This window comes from Oryx dammah, unplaced genomic scaffold, assembly GCF_014754425.2.
Source record: "Oryx dammah isolate SB20612 unplaced genomic scaffold, SCBI_Odam_1.1 HiC_scaffold_22, whole genome shotgun sequence".
Taxonomy (NCBI): domain Eukaryota; kingdom Metazoa; phylum Chordata; class Mammalia; order Artiodactyla; family Bovidae; genus Oryx; species Oryx dammah.
Genome location: NW_024070206.1, coordinates 25,530,757 through 25,554,549, shown reverse-complemented (window position 1 = coordinate 25,554,549; position 23,793 = coordinate 25,530,757).

Below are 23,793 nucleotides of genomic sequence, written 5' to 3'. Positions count from 1 at the left end.
CTGTGGCGAGAGAATAGTAGTATCAGACTGAAGGTAAATGACCAGAAGACACAAAGCAAAATCTTAGCTGTAAAGCAAGGCAAATTTGAATATTTTAGGTATAGGAACACTGAGAAAGGGGCAACTGAGATTAGTAAGACTATTTCACACATATACCTTGGAATTATTTTGTTGTTGTTAACTGTGATCTCAGGCTTGTCTTAAAAATGTAAAGACCCTACCCTCATATTGAATTCATTCAGTGAAATACACTTATGCACTTCTTTAGGATTTTCTGCTACTAAAACTAATGGTACTCGCAAAAGACATTTTTATTCATTTAATGGACTGTCAGACAAAGGTAGGCTATGTAATTTTTATAATAGCCAAGAGGGATGTTAGATCACTTTAAGAGCTTTAGTTGTATAAATTTCATTTAATAACTGAGTTTAATCTATTTTATTTTTGTTTTTGTTTTATAAATTGTTCCTTTATAATATTATCTACCACTTTGCCCCTTTCCTCTTGAGTGAAGATAAAAAAATGCCCTTATTTTTGTATGGGAGTGCAAGCAGGAAATACTGTGCCCTTTTAATAATCCATGCAATTCATAAATGTTCCTTATTTGGCCTGTTAGTTATTTTCAGTTTGTAAGGTGAAGCTGGGTCTTTAAAATGTTACTTTGATTTGATGTTTTGATGTTTTTATAATTTAGCCAAGCAAAATTTAAGTAAACTAACTATTAATATATCTTTTTCTCTTCCTACACAGCATGAAGCACTGTTTACTTTTTTAAAAATATTGCTCATCTTAAATAATTTTATTTCTTCTTTTATCCTCCCACAGACTTATTTAAAAGTCAAATATCTTTTAGTTTTTATTAGAGGAAAGCAAAATTCTTGACATGCTTCTTTCAAATGCTATAGGTTATATGTGAAGATAACACATCACACTCCTACTTTTAAATACCTTTGCTTGTTGGTATACACAATAGGAGGTCAGAGACAGTTATTCCTAGAATAATCTTAAAAGGAAGGAACATAAACATGAATATTCAATACATGATGAATTAATTATGGTCTTATATAGAATCAGGGGCTTCCCAGGTGACTCAGTGATAAGGAACCTGCCATCCAAGGCAGGAGATGCTGGTTCGATCCCTGGATCGGGAAGATCTCCTGGAGAAGGAAATGACACCACTCCAGTATTCTTGTCTGGAGAATCCCATGGATAAAGGAGCCTGGTGGACTACAGTCCATGGGGTCACAAAGAGTCGGGCACAGCAGACACATATACAGAATCACCTTCTCACATCTCAAGTTTAATTATTCTTCTTTATTGAGTAGTCATACTTATTATTACTAGCATTAATAATTTATTTAAAATGGATATAAAATTTTCTAAATTCATTGGCTTATTTCATCTTTGTGACAGCATTTTGCTATTGGCACTGAAGATGTAATTATTCCAACTTATTGATTGATAAGCTGAAGCCGAAATACTCAGCTACCTAAGTTCAAATGGCTGTTATTTAACCTTCGATTTTTGCATCAAGGTTTTCTGGATCATCCATGCACTATTTGGGAAGTGATCTCCTAGAGCAACAAATCTCTCCTGACCGTGTGTGCCTGATGGAGCATGAAGGTACTGTGCTTGCTGAGCATCATCAATGCATTGAGCTAGTTCCATCCTATCTCTGTGATATGAGAGGTTCCCACAACAATATATGTAGAGCTTCCACACTGCCAGGGGATCTGGATCATTTCTGGTCTTGTCCCTGGATTCTGATAGCTTCTTCCTGTCTATCCTAAGTGCTGCTTTTGTCTCTGGAATTTGTGATTGTTAGTCCAGTGAAAATTTGATCCCATCTAAGAGTTGAAAGTCAAAAATAGACGGTGGAACTAGAGTTTCTGCAAGTTTATTTTCACTAATATATTTAATTTTGGCAAATGAACCCCAGCAAATCTGATGGCAAAAGTATATTTATATCTGTATTATGTTAAATTATAATCATAAGTACACATGGCCAGAAAAAGACTGAGCATCCTAATATGATAAACTATTTCTGGATTTATGCTAACATTACTTTGGTACTTATTACTTAGTATTTTTCTGCTAAATCCTACAAGAGGATATTCATTGATAGGAAACTTTTTAAAATAAGATTTATGGGATAAAAGATCAATGGGACTAATTGAAAGATTGGTATTCTTTAAATTTAATTTTCAGCAAAATTAAGAGATTGTCATTATTCAAGTTTAGAAGTAGAGAATGATGACTCACCTTGTAGGCCACTAAATAGTGTAGTTTAAAGATCTTGGATAATGTAAAATTTATTGGGTAATTTAAAAACTATCAATGACATTTTCTTATACACAGTGGGTATAGGCTTAAGACTAAAATTTCTGATGTTGTTTTGGATTTGTTGTTGTTATTAAATCGCTAAGTTGTGTCTGACTCTTTGCGACCCCATGAACTGTAGTCCACCAGTATTTTATCCTCTTTTTTTTTTACTCATATTGAAAATAAAGTTTAGATGGGAACTCAAGAATGATAGCTCCCACTTTATTTAAACTCATTAGCAGAGAATGTTTCTGTCCTTCAGGTGCCCCCTCCCACCCCGCCTTGAAGCGGCATTACTGATGGTGCTCACTCTGTCCTGACACCTAGGCCACAGCCTAGTCTCGGTCCTTCACCAGCCACAGGGCCATTGGGAATAGGTGGCCCCCTCTTCTCCTTCCTTCTCTCTGCCTCAGCCACACTGGCTTCTTGCTCTCTGCGAAGGTGTCAGGCACATTCCTGCCTTAATGGCTTTGCATGGCCTGAAGCTACCTGGAAGTACTTCTCGCAGGAAGTCTCCTAAGCTCCTTCAGCTACTTCAATGTTTTAAGCCTCCTCTTGGTGAGGTCTTCCAAATCACTCTCACCTCTGGTCCAACCCCACCTATCCTCTTTATCTTTCATCCTGATCTTTACAACTTCCAATATACGATAACGTCCAGTTACTTATTTTGTTTAGTCTGCTTGCTGTACAGTCGTCCCTTGGTATCTCTGGGTGACTGGCTCTAGGAACCTCCACAGACAACAAAATCCACAGGTGCTCAAGTCCCTTTTATAATTTGTGTAGTATTTGTATTTGTTAAATCTAACATCCTCCTGTGTAGTTTAAATAATATCTAGATTATTCATAACATCCAATACAATGTAAATGTTTCGTAAATAGTAGCTGCTGCTCAGACGCTCAGTCGTGTCTGATGTTTTGTGACCCAATAGACTATAACCCACCAGGATCCTCTTCCCAGGCAAGAATACTGGAGGGAGTTGCCATGTCCTTCTCCAGGGACTCTTCCCAACCCAGGAATCAAACCCGTCTCTTGCTGGTGGATTCTTTACCACTAGCACCATATGAAAAGTCTGTAAATAGTGGCTGGTGTGTGGAAAATTCAAATGTTGCATTTTGAAAGTTTCTGGAAATTAAAAGGAAAAAAAACATGTATTTTTGATCTGAGATTGGTTGAATCCATGGATGGAGGGCCACTGTATAACATCTTTTGACTCATGACACCTGAGTACTTTGTCTCTTTCTCGATAAACAAAAAGAGGTTTGCATTAGACAGAGAAAATAGAAGTGTTTGCTCTTTCTAGTTGTGTAGGGAAAGAAAGTAGAAAGGTAACTTCCATATAGTCTATTTCAGTGTTTGTCAAGATGTATTGATAGTTTCATGAGGGGAATAAACTAGTCTCCAACAAAATGAATAACTTCTGAAAATGTCCAGGATACTGATTTAGGATCATTTGTTATTTTTATACTCTCTACCTTCTGAAAAGGAGGATAGATAAATAATCAAGGTTAACAAGTTGCTTAGCAAAATAGCAGCATATCTTAAAAAAAAAAAAACAGGTGAGGGAATATTTGAAAAACTGAGTGCACTGAGAACAGCAGGCCCAGATGGCATGCACAATAGGATATTAAAGAGAACCAGCTTGTGAACTTACCCAACAAAGCTGCTTCAGTCGGTAATAAATCACAGCTCTCTGGCCAGGAGTACTCCAGTCCACTTAATGGAAGAATAAAAATCATATGACCTATCTAAATTGAAAGAAAAATGACGATGGATTTTGTTGGAGCACCATGTACATAATGAAAAAATTTTTTTTTTACAAACACATGGAAAGCAAATACAGAGTAAATCAATAAGTGGAAGCGTTAGAAAAATAAAAACATTTGCCTTTCCCAAAATGAAATAAATGGTTTTATTTATTCTGCAAGTTTAGCCAGATTTATAGTCGATACAATTATAACAGAGCAGTAAAGTTAAGATAAGGATCTCAATGTACTCAATGGGGAAAATTCGATACAATGCATTTTTGCAGGCATCTCCATAGTTAACTATTCCTTGAAAAAATTTTTCTAGTAGCTGAAAATGGAGCTGACTATCTTGACTAACACCAACAGCAGTGTAGTTAATGTGCTTTACTGATAGCTAATTTTATATAAAAATGTAGATATTTACTTCACAAAGAGAAGATACATATATATTTGGAAAAATAATATAGCTAGATTTTTCTTGACCACATGGCATAGTAGATGTTGTATTTTGTTTTTTAAATATTTGAGCTTTATTGCTCATAGTAGATAGATTGCAATCCCCTCCCTTTCTTCCTCATGACCTTTATTCCTCTATTTACATGGGGTAGGAACTGTTGTTCTTGCTACATGAATCTGTCCATTCTCATTTTTGAAAAGGGTGGTGTGTGGGGTATGGTGGCTGGTACCCCTGGGTGGAGAGGCATGTTACCCACACACAGACACACCCATGCAAAATCACTGAGTAGACCAGACTTCCTTGGTGGCCCAGTGGTTAAGACTCTGAGCTTCTGCTGCAAGGGGCACAGGTCCTATCCATGGTCTGGGAACTAAGACACTACATGCTGAGTGGTATAGCCAAAAAAGAAAAAATTTTTTAAAAATCATTGAATAGAATAAATACAGTGTAGAGCTGCAGTTAGGAGGGCATCTTTTTCATTTCCCTGATAAGAGAAAATAAAGTCATCCCCATATCTCACCGTGTATCATGAATGCTCATCTTATTACACTGAGCTCCGTCTTTCAGACCCATTGCCTATAATCAACACTGCAGCCTGTCCCCATTTGATAGACGAGGAGCTGAGTCTGGAGAAACTTCCTGGCTTCAGGGCAGGCCAGTTCTCATCATAATAGAGCTTCAGGTTAAGCTTCTCCTACATTCTTCCCATCTGAAAATAGAGCAGCTAATGGAGACTTTCCAAAGGTCAGCAAATAAATGTACTTTCCTCTAGACATAAAAAATATTGATACACAGCTTTCTCAATAGCATGGCAAAAGGACTATTGTTTTCTTCCTTTTTCCCATTTCAAGTACTTTAGAAGGATGCATTCTATCCCATTAGAGATATGTTTTCAACTTGAAGCAACTATGTTTTTGTTTTGTTTTTATTGAGTATAGTTGATTCAATGCTGTGTTAATTTCTGCTGTACAGAAAAGTGATTCAGTTATACATACATATGTATGTGTGTGTATATATATATACATACATATATATACTATATATATTCTTTTCCATTATGGCTTATCATAGAGTATTGAATATAGTTCTCTGTGCTATACAAGGACCTTGTTGCTTATTCATCCTCCACATAATAGTTTGCATCTACTAACCCCAAACTCCCAATTCATCATTCCTCCCCCATGGCAACCACAGATCTGTTCTCTATGTCTCTGAGCCTGTTTTTGTTTCATAGATAAGTCCACCTGTGTCATATTTGAGAGTCCACGTATAAGTGATAGCATATGGGATTTGTCTTTCTCCTTCTGACTTACTTCAGTTAGTATGATGAGCTCCAGGTCCATTCGTGCGAAAGGAAACAGCTGTGTTTAGCAAATGGAAGGGCTCGCATGTAGTCAGAATACCAGGAAGCTTTAGGGAAGAGAACTTCTCTCCATAAAAGGAAAGTAGAAGACATGGTTGGTTGACGATAACAGTAAGAGAGCTAGAGTTGTTTGTTATTATTTGTTTTTTAGCTGGAACCTACAAAATGATGACTCCTCATGGACTTCCCAGGTGGCACTAGGAGGAAAGAACCCGCCTGCCAATGCAGGAGACATAAAAGACAAGTGTTCGATCCCTGGGTTGGAAAGATCCCCTGGAGGAGGGCATGGCAACCATTCCAGTATCCTTGCCTGGAGAATCCCCATGGACAGAGGAGCCTGGTGGGCTACAGTCCTCAGGGTCGCAGAGAGCTGGACACAATTGAAGTGACTCAGCACTTGTGAAACTGAACCCCCTACTCTCTGTTCAGTATAGAGGGCAGGTTGCAGGTCCTCCACCAGAATGGCTGTGTCTTTGTGTAAAGGTCTATGGGTACCAGAGGAAGTAGAACAGTGAGAGAGCTGGAAACTTAAGTCTACTGCAGGGAGAAAAAAGAGACAAAGGCATTGAAACATGTATAATATCATGTAAGAATCGAATTGCCAGTCTATGTCCGATGCAGGATATGGCACGCTTGGGGCTGGTACACGGGGATGACCCAGAGAGATGTTGTGGGGAGGGGGGTGGGAGGGGGGTTCATGTTTGGGAACACATGTACACCCGTGGTGGATTCATGTCAATGTATGGCAAAACCAATACAGAATTGTAAAGTAAAATAAAAAATAAAATAAAATAATAAAATAATAAAAAAAAATAGGGAAGGCCATTTTCTGTGATGTTTTGTTGTTTCTAAGGGTGGAAGTTTTTGTTTGAGTTCACTCCCCTGTAATCAGGCTCTTTGGATTTCTTACCTTTCCCCAGTGCAGAGGTTTCCTCATGTTTCTCTTTCTTCCCTTGCACTGTTCTCTGCCCCTGGAGCCTCGGAGATGAAGATTAATATAAACAAACAACAACACAGACATCTCCTGAAAAAGGAATGCCCTTACTTGTTTTTTCTCTCTCTGAAGTTAAAGGTCATGTGTGTACAATCCCCAGATACCATGTAGCCCCTGCATTTAAAAATAATAAATAAATTTTAGGTCCCCAACCTGTATATTTTCTAGTATACCACAAAAGGCTGGCTGACTTCTTGTTCTCATGCATCGCTTTGTATGATCACCTATCTATTTTCTTATCAGTCAATTTCTCTTTTGCAGTTTTCTTGTTCTCCAGCTCCTGGCTGCAGCCTGGCTCTCGCTTCCCTTTTAAGTCATCTGAGCTGCAGTTAGATTAGCTCCCCATTCAGCAGTGAGTGGGATATGGAAGAATTTGGCAGTATCTAGGTAGTCAATGATGACTCCACATCCTTGGTGATTTGGGAAGGGGGGGGGATCCCCAACAGCAGTAAAGAGGTTTCTCCTGCTGTCTATGTCACTTCCCTCTCCTATCGAGCTACCTCACATGATAGGCACCAAAGGCTTCACTGTGGCCAAGGATGTATTAGGCTGCAACAGCGCTGCATCTGTGTTCATATTTGTACAGACATTGTCCCTGATAATTCTCCTAAGGACTTTCTAGTCAGGTTCAGAGCTACATCCCTAGTCTTACTTGAGTTATTACTTCATAGTGTGATTTTCCAAGCTTAGCAAGACCACTGTAGTGACAGCTGCACATCAGAGACTCAGTTCTGTTGGAGCCTACAGGTGTCAGATGGGGCGAGTTTCTGTTGCTTTTTTCCAGTTTGAAAATTGAGTCTTCAAAAAAAAAAAAAAAAAGAAGAAGTAGATACATGGACAGGAGTTCACTTTGGAGAAGAACTATCAGTAAGAAACATATTCATAAACTAAACAATTAAGCTTCCCTCTGCAGTGAGTCCTTCTCAAATTGGAGATAGTATCAGTGTGTCAACTTTAGAAGTCTGAAGGAGGCTCTAAGTAGACCCTCAATGTTTCTTTACAAAATTTCATCCCTAAACCATCCTGAAGGTTCCTTTTCTTAACCTCTAGAATAATGCATTTAATGCCCACCAACAGAATAGCTAGTAGTCATCATTTTGGTAAATAGCTTAAATTCTCTGTTCTTTCCTTTTAGAAACTGAAAGTTCATATTTCTCAGCAACCTGACTCTGATGAATGTTCTGAGGATTAGCTAGATAATATGATTTCTCTCAGTGTTAGAAATGTCACTTTATTACAAAATGTTAATATCACCAAATATTAATATCACCAGGCGAATCAAATACATATGAGGCTAAGAACTATGCTGTATGAATTTCCTCTAAAAATGTTACCATCCTCTGAACTCAATCAGAAGGTGCTTTAGTATTAACAAATTTAATTGAATACAAACCTTAATCTAACATCATATAAATATATTGTGGATTAAACTTCTTAAGTTCCTCAGATAAGTCAGAATGGTGAAGACCACAAAAAAGTGAGTCATGATACTTTAAGCTCCTATTTCACTTTTAGCTGACAATTAAATAATGCTCATTATGTTAAGAACATGCAATTCAAATACTATAAAATATATTTTCATAAGATTTTATTATTCCTCTTTTTATTTACATTTTTTTCTTATCTATAAATTGGAAAACTCCAAAAATGTACCATTTTTGAGGAAGTTAGAAAATTGGTTATTTAAATAACTAATGCTGCTGCTGCTAAATCGCTTCAGTCATGTCCAACTCTGTGCAGCCCCATAGACGACAGCCCACCAGGCTCCCCCGTCCCTGGGATTCTCCAGGCAAGAACACTGGAGTGGGTTGCCATTTCCTTCTCCAATGCATGAAAGTGAAAAGTGAAAGTGAAGGCGCTCAGTCGTGTCCAACTCTTAGCGACCCCATGGACTACAGCCTACCAGGCTCCTCCGGCCATGGGATTCTCCAAGCAAGAGTACTGGAGTGGGGTGCCATTGCCTTCTTTGAAATGACTAATGAGGAAGAGTTAAAAGGAAATCTTTTCTTCTGTCATGGGTAATTTGTATTCAAACAGAGTTAGAAATTATATAAATACTAACCTTGAATCTAACTCTAGCTTAACAAGTTATTGTTTGATTCAAATTTGAAGTTAAACTTTGGATTTACAATGAAATTATTGGTATGGCAATGTTGATTATAATAAATCTATAATTTGATGAATTTGTATATTTACATCTATAAGCTTTCTAATCAAGAAAGGGCTATTAATAGTCAAGTTTGGAGGGAGTCAAATATTATACATGGATATTTAACTGCATGAGGGGTTGGCAGCCCTAAACCTTGCATTTTTAGGGTTAATTGAAATTGTAGCAATTCATTCAAAGTGAGACGATCCAAGAATTATCATTTTCTACAACAGAACTACCTTTTAATATGAATATATGTCATATAGGGATTTATATCAATTTTATATATTTATTGTGATAGTGGGACTCATATAATTTAACCCTTTCTGGGAGGGTTAGCAAAGGAATTCTCATCCATCTGCTGAAATACCATGAAACACCACTTTAGGTAATTCACAGAAAAATACTTTTAGAAAGAGGTGCTTCAGAGAAAAATATTATTGTTTAAAGCATTCTTTAATACATTTAAAGCATTTTCCCAGTAGTCATGTATGGGTGTGAGAGTCAGACTATAAAGAAAGCTGAGTGCTGAAGAATTGATGCTTTTGAACTGTGGTATTGAGAGGACTCACCAGAGGTGTTGGAGAAGACTTTTGAGAGTCCCTTGGACTGCAAAGAGATCAAACCAGTCCATCCTAAAGGAAATCAGTCCTGAATATTCATTGGAAGGACTGATGCTGAAGCTCCAATACTTTGACCACCTGATACAAAGAACTGACTCATTGGAAAAGACCCAGATGCTGGGAAAGATTGAAGGCAAAAGGAGAAGGGGATGACAGAAGATGAGATGGTTGGATGGCATCATTGACTCGATGGACATGAGTTTGAGCAAGCTCCAAGAGTTGGTGATGGACAGGAAAGCCTGGAGTGTTGCAGTTCACGGGGGTCACACAGAGTTGGACATGACAGAGCAACTGAACTGGACTAAAAGCATTCTTGCATATTCATTAATCTCTTCCATTTTTATTGTATATCTGGCAGGGAAAGTGAAAAAGGCTTTGGATTTAGAAATAGTATTGAATTCTATCAGAGATATGGACTCTCAAAACAGAGAAAGTTATTTCCATATCACTATTATTCCTATTTGTAAAAATGTATAGTTCTCAAATAATTATTTTAATGACTAATCTTAGCACCATACCTGATATATAGCAGCCAATTTCTGCCTTGAGTTCACAAATTTAGCAAACTTCATCATGCAATGAACACACTTGAGGTGTGTTAATTAAGAGGGAATATAGCCAGTCCTCACAGTTTCAATGTATATCATCCACCTCCTTTGCTTGGTCTGTTAAATTATAGTTGGGATTTTGCTCACATGAATATTGCAAAGTTGGTTTGATGAAATGCTGTTATATCAAGTTAATCCTCTGTACGGGATGTTCATTCTTGTCACGAATGAACTCTGTCGGATTCCTACTCTTCTCCTAGCTGGAGTGAATAAGCTAATGGTTATTCAATCCCAAGACTCTCTCTGAGAATTCTTTTCTCTCACCTTTCAACCCCTTTCTGACCTAGAAGATGGGATTGCTGTAAAAAGAGAATAAAAGAATTAATTTGGTAGAGAAAAACATCTATGCGTGCAGTTTGTAAGGAAATAGGTTAAGATTCTGATAAATGTTCTTTTCTTCAAATGCATCTTTAAATAAGAATATAAGATATCTTATTTTGGGGAAAAGTAGTTTAATACTGCTCAAGTTTTCCCCAACAACATGGTTTATAGGATGAGCCTGTGAAGTTAATTTATGTTTCATCATTACCATCTTAACCTCTTCTAAATTGATTTTATGTTCAGGAAAAGAAAAAATATCAAGTGCTTGCTTGGACCTTTTCACTATACTTATTATATCTTCTCATCAGAGCAAATAAGTTGAAATTTTTCTATCTTTTCTGAACAAGAACAATGAATTCAGTTCTTTGACCTCTGCCTATATGAGTCTAAAAATTACTAGGTTTGGTCATATTTCTAGCTGAAAGCTCTTGTTGCACAGGAAATATTTTAAAATATGAGCAATATATTTCCAGAATGAAGAACATAAAATTGAAATCAGTAAGGAAGTTAGTCTTTAACAAACTTGACCTGGCTGACTCTTTGTCATATCTTAGAGGTCAGGTTGGACAGTAATTCTCTTGGAATTCTTTGCTGACTTCCGAAGGCTAATTTTGGTGTTTTTCTTCTGTGCCCCTGAGACCTCAAAACTTTCCTTTGTGTAAAGCCTTTCCCACTGTATTGTATTATGTATTGGTCTCATCATCACTAGACCATTAACTATTATAACAGGAAGCTTGTCTGTCTGTCTGTCCATCTCTTTCATTTTTTTACTGTGCTATTATTTACAACCTTAAGAACAATAACAGACAGAGAACCTATATATAATAATTATTTGTGGAATGAATCAATAAACCTATTGTGTACAATGCCAGAGTTACTTTTTTCTAAAGTTGTATTGGTTATAATGAAACAAGAAGATACCAGAGATGGGCCAAATAAATTCTGGAAACATTGGTCCCAAGCTCATGGCTTTCTTCCATCTCTTTCTTTGATTTTAAATTGAGTCACCCAGTGTAATTCTCAATTATGTGTGGCCAAAATGATCGTTCTTTTCTTGAGCTCTTTTGAATTGGATTTCGCTGTTTTATAATGACAATAATCATAAGTAGTTATTTTGGTGTTGTTCAAACAGATCAGTTAAGGGCGGAACATTAATGTGTTAATAGAAATGTATTTCTATATTTATGGAATGTCTCCTTATGTCCACTTCCATTTTATATTTTGAGGGCATACAGGTTCTTGAGACAGAGTAGCTGTCTTCAAGCAGCTTGCAGGCTAGTGGAGGAAATAGTGTGTTCATATATATCCTACAAAAAGTGTTTGTGTACAACAGCAAGCCAAGCTGCTTGGTTCAAATGGTAAAGAATCTACTTGCAATGCAGGAGACCCAGCTTTGATCCCTGGGTCAGGAAGATCCCCTGGAGAAGGGAATGGCTACCCACTCCAGTATTCTTGCCTGGAGAATTCCATGGACAGAGGAGCCTGCCTGATGGGCTACAGTCCAGAGGGTCGCAGAGAGTTGGGCACGACTGAGCAACTAACACTGTTTCACAACATCAAATTGCAAAAGAGAAAAATGAGCACCATGAAAGGAACTGTGGAGGATTTGTGAGGAGTTTTTTTGCTGTATATACCATATACTGTAGTATGTACTATATACTGTGTAGTATATACTGTCAGTATATTGAGCTTGCATGTCAACAGAAATAGTGGTGAGATGGAACTATTTCAAACTGGTTTGCAGGAACTGATTGTTAATTTTTCAGGAATTTTGAAAACCAGTTACTAAATATAGTCAATATTAAAAATTAAGTTTATAAACTTACTAAATTTTTAAAATATTTATTTATTTGGCTGCTCTGGGTCTTAGTTGTGGCACGTGGATCTAGTTCCCTGACCATGTATTGAATCCGGGCCCCCTGTGTTGAGAGCATGGAGTCTTAGCCACTGTACTACCAGGGACGTTCCATATAAACTTACTATTAAATAAAATATATTGGAAACAAAGAAAATACTTCTTCACAACTCATCACTTCCCAAGTATTTGGGTACATTTTGCTACTTTATATGCTTCTGCAGTTATTTATTCATATGTCTACCATACTTGTACAATGGAAATACTACATAATGGTGTCGCTGCTACTGCCCATTCATTCTCCATTCCAAAAAAGAATTGCTAAATTAAAATAATGATGATTGCAAAGTCTACATAGTATAAATGGCTTCCTCGATGGCCCAGTGGGTAAAGAATCTGCCTGCAGTGGAGACACAGGAGACACAGGTTCAATCCCTGGGTCAGGAAGATCCACAGAAGGAGGAAATGACACCCCAGTCCAGTATTCTTGCCTGGAAAATTCCCAGGACAGAGGAGCCTGGCGGGCTACAGTCCATAGAGTCGCAAAGAGTCTGACATGAGTGACTAAGCACAAATGTTGGAAGATGGAAATATAAAAAGACCTCATATTTGTTAAGAATTAGATGGGTACTTTAACATCAACTCAACAACTCACTTTATCTTATCTGATCCTTAATATAAACCAATCAGAGAATTGGTTATAATAATTATCCACAATTTTTTTTTGTGTGTGAGGAAACTGAGATTTAGAATGATGAACACAAGCCCAAAGTCAAACAATTTGAGTCCAGGTCTTTTCGTTGTAAGTCCTGGACTTGTATGTTGCAAAAGGCAACTTCCAGGTTGAGATCTAGATAAATGAGTGGATAATGATGAGAATAGCAGTACATAAGACAGACAAAAACATGTGCTAGGAAAGATGTTTACTCAGTCTTGATTTTTAATTATTTTCTAGAGTAACAATTTAATTAACTCACTAATCTTCATTCTTCAACACTTTCAGAGAATTTGTTTAAAGCTCAGTTATAGTTCTTATCATCCATAATTTATTGTATAACTCTAATCACAGTAGTTCCTTATAGCTCTTCTCTTTGTATTATTTGTAGGACAATGCTTTCCAAAAAGCAGGCAATCAGTAAATGCTGCTTGAAGGAATTGGGCTTGTATCTCTAAATAACAGATTTACAATAGCACATTAAATACACCAAATGTAAGACCACAATAATGTAGTCTTACACTAAATTTAAAAATGTGGTCTCTTTATAGAATGGGTTATAGGAAAACTTGCTACTTAAACTTTTTAAGAAAGCTTCAAATGAGGGTGGGAATACGGGAGCTTATAAATTCATAGTATGCCCATTATGTTTGCAGGCGCCTCATGGCATGGATCTGTTTTGGAACCACAAGAAATGTAATTAACAGGTGAAATTCTAGACCTCCAATTGCCAACAGGTTGAGTATCAGATCAATACATGCAGCATGAGGGAGAGAATAATCAAAGGTGAGAAAATGAGAGAGTGTTCATGAAGCTTCAGTCCCAGGTCCCATTGTATTATTGATAATGCTAAAGAGGCATAAAGCCATTTCATCTATTATCCTCTTAATGTAATCAGAATGAGAGCTGACATCACTCAGCAACCTACAGGCAGAAGGTGAAAAGAGATTCCTCCTCTATCACAGTTTGCCTTTTTACTGTAAATGGCCTCTGACCCAACAGAGTAATTAGCTTCCATTGTGCTAACCTCACAGTCAGGAAGGACAAGCACATAGAATTGCAACTACGGAGAACTTTTTTTCCCCCCAAACCTGTAACATTGTCTTTGGAGCTAGACCTTCTTTTAGCAGCTGTCATTAAGAAAATGAAGACATCTCACTGCAATACCTATTTTTCCTTTTCTGTTGAGATTAAGATTTATGTTCTTACCTATTGTAACTGGTAGGGAATTTGCTATTTTGAACACTACTATAGCATTCTAAAAGCAAGAGAAGATTGTGTAAAATATGAAAGTGGAAAGAAAAACATTAATAATAGGCATGGTGGTTGTGGAGTCACTTCATAAATAAAGTTTTGGCATTTAGGTGTTTTACAGGCTGAAGAAAAAGAGAAGACTTGATAACCCGTCTGCTTATAAGTTCCTGAGCATCACAAATTACAAATAGTGTTGCTTTATTGTTTAATGACAATTACTATGTTCCTTTATTCAAGAAAGGCTAGTAGTACATAAAGATTTCTCAACTAAAAATAATAGTGGGAAAATAGATAACTTGGTTATAACTGATTGGTTGTGTTGATTTCCCTAAGCTTTAGTGTTTCAACATTTTAATCTGTTTTCTACTTTGTCTTTACTATTTAATAATACCCATGGAGATTTTCTTACTCAAACTATTCCATAACCTCTATACAAGTTTAGTCACGTATCCCAGTAGGGGTCCTTGTGCAGGAGAAAGCTTTTTTGCTCACCCAGTACTACTGACAGGTGTTAATTGTTCTGGGGGCTAAACTGGGGGAATAAGAAAATGCCTTTGAGCAACACGTTCATACCCTGCCTAATATCTAAGTCTGCTATTATCGATGTGCTCTTTTGGATAAAGTGGTGCTCTTTAGTATACTACTGTTATTTTATAAATAAAGCTTTGTTGGATCACAGCCACATCCATCCAGTTTGTTAGCAGCTACTTTCTTGCTACAGTGGCAGAATTTAGCAGTTGGAGCAGTAATCTAGTGACTTTATAGCCTGCAAAGCCTAAAAGATATGCTACCTACTCTTTTTACAGAAAAACTTTGCTTACCTCTAGCTAAGTGGAGGTGGAAATCATGAAGTGGAAAAGGAAATCATCTGGTATTCTTTGCTGCTATTAGGTGTGAAAGATGACTAACTGCCACAAACAAACGCAAACACATACAACACTTTCATTTTACTGCATTAAGAAGTAAGTATCAAACAAAAGAGTAATTACAGTCCATGCTGTATATATTGCTATTCTAGAATAAACATAGTATAAAACGTTTGCCTTTTTTAATTTATTGGTTTGTGGTTTAGTATTTCTACATAATCATTTGATTTTATTATAACATCATGCTAATAGAAAATGTAGATCTTATTATACTTCCTTTCTACGTGAAGAAATTAGAGTTCTAATTTAGGACTTCATTAAGACCTAGCAAATAATTCTAATAAAAATCTCTCATTCCTAAGCTCAAACATATTTCTGACAGTCTTCTTTAGGCAGAGAAGCTGTTCTGTGTTTACTTGTACTGTTTTATGCCTCATAGGAATAGGGAAAGGCCATTTTCTAACCTTTCTTACAACTAAATTGGGTGTTATGACAGAGTTTTGGCCAGTGGATTATGGGTGAAAGTCATGTAAGCTCTGCCAGACAGCTTAGCTGCAGGCTGAGAGAGGGCTCCAGCTTTCCAACTTGAACTAGATTTTATGAGAGTGAGAGATAAAGCTTGTTTGATACAAGTCACCAGGATTTTGGAGTTATAGCATAGCCGCGTGCTGCAATTCATGGGGTCGCAAAGAGTCAGACAGGACTGAGCGACTGAACTGAACTGAACTGAAACTTTCCTTATTAACACATAAATGGGATCTCCACTTGGAAGCCTTCCTCATCTTGAACACATTGTATCCAAAGTCAGACTCATTCTCTTCAACCTCTGTCTTCAACCATCCAAATGTATTCTTGATCCAGAACCTTTTTTATAGGTTGATACCATCTCTAAGATATAAAGCAGGAGGTCTTCCAAATTCTTTTCTTTCTCTTGCCTCTTAAATCCATCTTTACCCAAATTTTTATATTTATCACTTATCTATATGTTTTAGGCCATATTACTGACTTATTTTCCCTAACAATTTTCCTTTTTGTTTGTTTTTTAATTAATTTATTTTTAATTGAAGTATAATTGCTTTACAATATTGTGTTGGTTTTTGCCATGCATAGCTCAGTTGGTAAAGAATCTGCCTGCAATGCAGGAGACCCTGGTTTGATTCCTGGGTCAGGAAGATTCAGTGGAGAAGGATAGGCTCAGTTCAGTTCAGTTCAGTCACTCAGTCATGTCCAACTCTTTGCAACACCATGGATTGTAGCACACCAGGCTTCACGGCCTATCACCAGCTCCTGGAGCCTACTCAAACTCATGTCCATAGCATTGGTGATGACATCCAACCATCTCATCCTCTGTTTTCCCCTTCTCCTCCCACCTTCAATATTTCCCAGCATCAAGGTCTTTACCAATGAGTTGGTTCTTCACATCGGGTGGCCAAAGTATTGGAGTTTCAGCTTCATCATCAGTCCTTCCAATGAATATTCAGGACTGATTTCCTTTAGGATGGACAGGTTGGATCTCCTTGCAGCCCAAGGGATAGGCTACCCACTCCAGTATTCTTGTGCTTCCCTTGTAGCCTAGCTGGTAAGGAATCTGCCTGCAATGCTGGGATACCTGGGTTCGGTCCCTGGTTAGGAAGATCCCCCAGAGAAGGGAAAGTTTACCCACTCCAATATTCTGGCCTGGAGAATTCCATGGACTGTATAGTCTATAGCTTTTTGTTTTGTTTTATCCTTTAGAAAAATGTTGTAATAATGATCTTCATAGGCTCTTGAATTTTACTAAAGGATGGTATTTGCTGTCTAATAGTTGTTGAATAGGTATTTTTGGTCGAAACATGTAAGTTTTCTTGTATAAGCTTACTATTAATATAATTGTCTTCAGTTTGCAGTTTTTTAATTAAAAAATTAATTTTTTATTAGAGTATAGTTGGTTAACAATGTTGTGTTTCTGCTATACAACAAAGTGAATCAGTTATACATATACATATATCCACTCTATTTTAGATTCTTTTCCCATACAGGTCATTATGGAATATTGAGTACAGTTCCCCTTGCCCATACCGTAGGTCTTATTAGTTACCTATTTTACATATAGAAGTGTATATATCTTAATCCTGATCTCCCAGTTTATCCCTCCCCTATCTTTCCCCTTTGGACTATGACTTTTAAAATAATGAATGATTACATTGAATTCCAAATGGGTATACAACTGAAGCAGTATTCAAGTTAGAGTTAACAGATCCTGCAGTAGTAAGGATTTAGCACTGTTACCTTGGTTCACTTGGAACTGTATGAAGGATATCAAAATTGCTGTACTTTACTACTGTGGGCAGGACAAGTCTTTATTACAGGAAGGTAATTTAGAACTCCAGGAAAACTCACCCCCCTGCCTAAATGCCCTGTGAAGAAAAGAAATCTCTTTGTAAATTATAAACGAAAACACAGTTGAATTTTAACTCCCAGTGTAAATGGAAATCTCCTTAGTCTTCTACACAGGGGGATCAAAGAGGGAACCCAAAAGCTGTGAGTAATCAACAGAGAAGGTTCCTGGGAAGGAATGAGTCGTGGGCACGATGAAGACTCTGTGTTTTAATTAGTGTTGACTAAACAAGCCTTCTGCCCAGAAATGATACCACCCCCTTTTTAATAAAAAGAAAGACAAAACATGGATGTAGGTGAGACCCTTTGCTGTCCACCTGAAACTATCATAACATTGTTAACTGGCTATATACCAATATAAGATTTTTTTAAAATAATTGTTAGAAGAGATTGAGAGTAACAGTATACTAACAGGTTGAAAGCACTGAAAATTAATATGTTTCTGTGCTTCCCTGGTGGCTCAGACAGTAAAGAATCTGCCTGCAATGCAAGAGATCTGGCTTCGATCCCTGGGTTGGGAAAATCTCCTGGAGAAGGGAATGGTTACCCACTCCAGTACTCTTGCCTGGACAATCCCACGGACAGGGGAGCCTGGCGGGTTACAGTCCATGAGGTCACAAACCAGTTGGAAATGACTGAGCGACTAACAGAATCTGTGTTACATTTTACATCTTGAAAATGATTACTAAAAGCACATACAAAATAAAAGGGTTATTCCCTCAGAAGAAGATCATTCTGTTTCTTACGGGAAGATATATTGGAGGGAAAATGTGCAGCGGGTCTTTCGTGTCATGCCCCTTCTTAATCTCATCACTAAGATCGCTCACATCCCTACTCAAAACCCATCGGCTATCATCATTCATCATCTAGTCCTTAGCTTTCACGGAATTCATACCCTGGTTCTAACAATCAGGCTTTTGTTCTCCTGTAACTAAGCTCATGGTTTAAATTGCAGTCCTGGTGAAAATATCAGTCACATTCCTCAGTGCTTTAAACTATCTTTTGAGCCCTTGAAGAAAATGCCAGTTTTTCCAGAGACGGGCTCCAACGTATTGTCACAGATTCTTCTGGTGGCTGATTTTCTCCTAGATTTCATCAGTTTTCATGTGGATTCGGTTGCTGTTCTTTTCTGATGACAATTACCCTTCCATTCGGTTCGCCTACTGCCTGTGCTTCCACATCCACGGTGGCTTCTGCTGCCAAAGTCTGTTCCTTGTCTCTGGATCATAGTTATATGACCTGAAGGCAAGTTATTTAATCTCCCTGAGATTCAGTTTCTGCAAAAATAAAATGAGCAGGTTGAACAGCAAGACTCCTAACATTGTTATGATCTGTTCCAACTCCAGGTATGTAGACAGAGTAGCCTTGTAGCTGTTGCTAAAAGAGCATGTTTCAGAGTTCAGTACTGCTAGCTTGCTACTCTATCCTCAGGTGACATTCCTCAAAACTGTAAATATATCGGTTTTCTATTGCTGTATAACCAAGGTCAAGTTTAGCTGCTGAAAACAACACACACTTGCTATGCATTAGAAGTCTGGCCACAGCTTCTGGGTCAGCTGCTCAAGTTCTCACAAGACTGCAGGCTGGGACTGCAGTGTAACCCGAGTCTAGATATCTTCTGCAGACACTGCCTGGTGACGGGATTCAGCTCTTGGTGATTACAAGACTGAGACCCTCATCCCCAAAGGGTTGCCCACTGTTCCCTGCCATGTGATCTTACACACAAGTGCCAATTTGCTTCTCAAAGGCCATAGGCCCACATCTCTCTTTCTTCTCCCATTTGTCCCCCCTAGACCCACTTTTAAAGCTTTACCTGATTAGGTCAGGCCCAACCATGGTAATACCATTAGATGATACCACCTTAATGGCAGAAAGCGAATAGGAAATTTTCTCATAGTTTTTCCTGTATTGTCAACTTGCATTACCTCCTGTTTCATTATATTTTTCTTGTCTTCATTAAAGGTGAGCAGAAAAAGTAATATATGCATTTTATACATGTTTAGCTTCCACAACTTTGTGCATTATATACATTTTATCAATATATACAAAATCACTTCCTAAATATGTCTTCGATAAAACAGGGTATATTCCATATTTTATTAATCACTAATTTTAATTTGAATTATTGACAAAGGATGTTTCCTAGGGTGTATGCTGGATTACTCTCCACCTGCTCTTCTCTGCCTGTGGCCTCTGAGGCTCCTTGTTAGCATCTTTCTTTCAGGAGCAGTTTTGCTCTATATATCACAGGGTGGCTATGAAGAATTAGCGAAGTTCAACTTAAATACAGTTTACAGCACATCAAGTCTGAGAGTAGAGATGGGAGGTACACTGTGACCTCAAAGCAATTGCTATTGATCTAGCTAGCTTTTAATAACATCAATCAAAATGTGCTCTGACAGCCCCTTCATATTTTTTGGCCATGGTGAGAATTTCACCAGTATCTCTAGACTCTTTCCTTATCTGTCTCCTTGTCTTCTGTCCTCTTTCTACTATTAAATTCCATTTATGGCCAGACCTGTTGACTTGGGGGCACTAGCCTCTTCATAAATATGGTAGAAAACGAGGAGGTTTTCCAGGCTGCCTTTTACCTCTTTATTTTAGGCTGCTGGCATGATGATGCAAAAAACAGCTGCCATGCTCTTTGATTTAAAAACATACATCTTCTCTTGACCACTGGAGGTTTAAATAATTCCTTTAAGAAAGTTGTCCAGAAATAGGACACAATTTTATGATGAAAAATGTCCAAATAGTTTTTCACTTTAAGAGGTTGCTCTGGAACAGAAGTCCACTTAAATGTCACTTCAACAGTCCCGACTTTTTCAGAAGTCATTAATTCTGCTTATACAAATTCACCTTCTTCATCTTCATTTTTGCCAAATGAACTAGTTTTTACTGCTAGTGGATACAGGGGAAAATGTCTAGGAGAGAAACAGAATGTTTCTCCTTATTTTTATTCTGGCTTACCTTCTCTGTACCCTTCCCACTCTGATCAGAATTGCTTCTTCTTTAGCTTATGAGTCTGTCACAGTTCCCCTGATTTGTATTCTAGCTAGCTGTATTCAAGTTTTAACTTTTACTAATTTGGTTCATTCACTTTCTCATAACTATCTATTTCATATACTGAGTTATAATATGGACTAAATGCCCATTGAAATAAATCTAACATCTTGGCAATATTTGTACCTTACAGAAATATTTTGTATTGTGAAGAAAAACACCTACAATGCACTAGGCATTATAATTATTTACTTGATGTATAAAAAGAAGTACAGTAAAAGACAAATATCATAGCTGTTAATTTAATGGAAAACACATAAAGGAATTTGACTCAGGACTCTGTTATGATTGCACTATAGAAATCTCAAACTATAGAATAAAATTCAGATTTAGAATTGTATACAGTCTTTTCATTTTGAAATAGCAACTATAATTATCACCACTCCCACTGTAAACCATCCATTTTTACTTTTTGCTGAAGAAGCAAAAATACCTTCAGCAATATTTTAGAAAAAATAGAATTGGCCTTAGTCATGAAATCACTCACAAACTGGTTTTTCAAAATAATTGTGTGATTCCTAACAGAGTTTATATGCACCGTATACTAGAAGTAACCCTGTGTTTTCATTGTGTTCGTTTCTTAAGACAATGCTTTGAAGTAATCAGATAATTATTTCTAATATTTTGTTGTTGTTTAGTCGCTAAGTCATGTCCAACTCTTTTGCAACTCCATGAATTATAGCCCACCAGGCTCCTCTGTCCATGGGATTTCCCAGGCAAAAATACTGGAGCGGGTTGCTATTTCCTTTTGCAGGAGATCTTCCTGACTCAGGGGTGCAACCCTAGTCTCCTGCATTGGCAGGTGGATTCTTTATTACCAAGCCACCAGGGAAACCTTTTAGAGATGTAAACTAAGGCTTAGAGCCAACTCATTGGAAAAGACCTTGATTGAAAGCAAAAGGAGAAGGGGACGGCAGAGGATGAGATGGTTAGACAGCATTACCAACTCAATGGACACGAATCTGAGCAAACTCTGGGAGATAATGAAGGACAGGTGAGCCTGGTGTGCTGTAGCCCATGGGTTTGCAAACTCAGAGTTGCACACAACTTAGTGATTGCACAAGAGATGTCAAATAACTTTCCTAAGGTCTTAATGTTAGTGGAGCAGAGGTTTAAACCACCCTGGACTACTCTGTCCTCTCTTCAACCAGCTTGCTTCTAAGCAAAACGTGAGCTGGTTTCTTGCCCAACATTCAAGTTAAAGTGGTGTTGAATTCTCAGTTCTCTATAAATGCATTTCCCCAAAGACTTGAACTTTCTTCAAGCAATCACAAGGTGGCAGTGTATCAAACCTTAATTCAGAACGTAATCGCTTATGTATCTGTTGTATATTGACAACTGGTCTCAGATGTAAATCTGAAACATCTGATTGGTAGATTATTACATCGAAATGAAAACTGAGGAATAAGTTCTTATAACATCATTAGGAATTTAAATTTGAGATGATATATTATTGGATATGCACTTTTCTTCTATAACCTACATCAAAAATAATTTATTTGATAAGATACCATATGTCATTTTTGAGGGTATTTTGTTATTTTCCACATGCAACATAAGTAAGGATGTTTTCTATTCAATTTTACTTATATGACCTGAAATTTTCATGGTGGTTCTTATGTGAAAATACTTAAACAGGTTAAGACTATTTCTGTGGATGTATTATTTTTATGAATCATAATAGAACTCTTCTAATGACATAAACAATGTCAAACAATTATATTTTTTAAATGACACTTCTTAAATGTTCCACTGAAGTTTACCTTTGACATGATTACATGTGCTATGATTTATATTTCTAAGTATGAATGTCATCTCTGTATCACTATTGCTTTCAGGCCTTGATTATCTTTTTGAGTTAATAATATACTTTTTTTAACCAAAATAGTTAATTTAACTTCTGTTTAAGAGGCAGATTATTATAATTTTGATATTTTAGATAGATTGATATATAATGAACCAGGGGTGACATTTAGAACTTTATATGCCATAAATGTAACTTTTAATTAAGATTTTCACTTCTCATTGCTGGATTTCTAATTATATTCAAATAATAAGAGGGAAGACCTTTCCAAGGAGGCCAAAAGAATACATATACATTCTTAAATATGCTAATCAAAGATTATGGAGCATAATAATTTATCTCAGCCTAATAAATAGTAATTTAGAATTATCTCCTTTGGTTTTCAACTCTTATGTGAGTTCCTCACTCTCCTTCAGATGTATTACAAGTCTTTGTTCCCCTTATTCATTCTCTACTCTGCCTGCAGCTGAATCTAAAGTAGCACGATGATATATAGGTAATTCTGAATATAGATCAGTTTCCTTATACGTGGGGAAAGTAAAACATAGATGTTCTTTTGATGTCTCCAAAACATTTTATTCTGCTTTTCTTGGTGTGATGAGATATCTTATATCTCCCAAAATTAAAAAAAAAAAAACAACTCTTGATTTTTACTGATGGATAATAAAAAAACAAAAATGCAGTAGAAGTGAATATTTGAATTAATGGCAAAAATATAATTATTTTGTGTTGAATGTACATTAATGCAACAAAACCACAAATATTTCGGTGTTTTTTATTTAAATTTAACCACTACTTCAAAATGCTCTTTTACTGTTTTCTGTTATGCTGCCAATTTACTAAGAACAAATTCATCAAGTGAATTCAATTTGTTCTGCATCTTATTTTCTTCTATTTGTCTTGTACATGGAATATTTCTCAAACTTAATTCTATTTGTATATTATGTCCTTATTGTATTTCTTATTCTTTTAAAAATCTTTGTAGTTTTTTCCGCTTTGCTGTTCCTTACAGGCTGTATCTGCTGCTGAGAGAAGAGGAATGGGAAGAACAGAATCTAGAAGAAGTTTAAGTATTATTTAATAATTAAAGATAAGGTGATCTTTCATCTAAAATTTTCTAAATTGAAAAAAAAAAAAACATTCCAGCCTATGAATATCCATTTTATCATTTTGGTGCTGCAATTCAGTTATATCAGAAGAAATTTTAGTACCAAAAAACCCCAAAACCTCCTAGAAAATCTCATTACATAAAGAGATTACTTGCAAATAACTAAACTGTC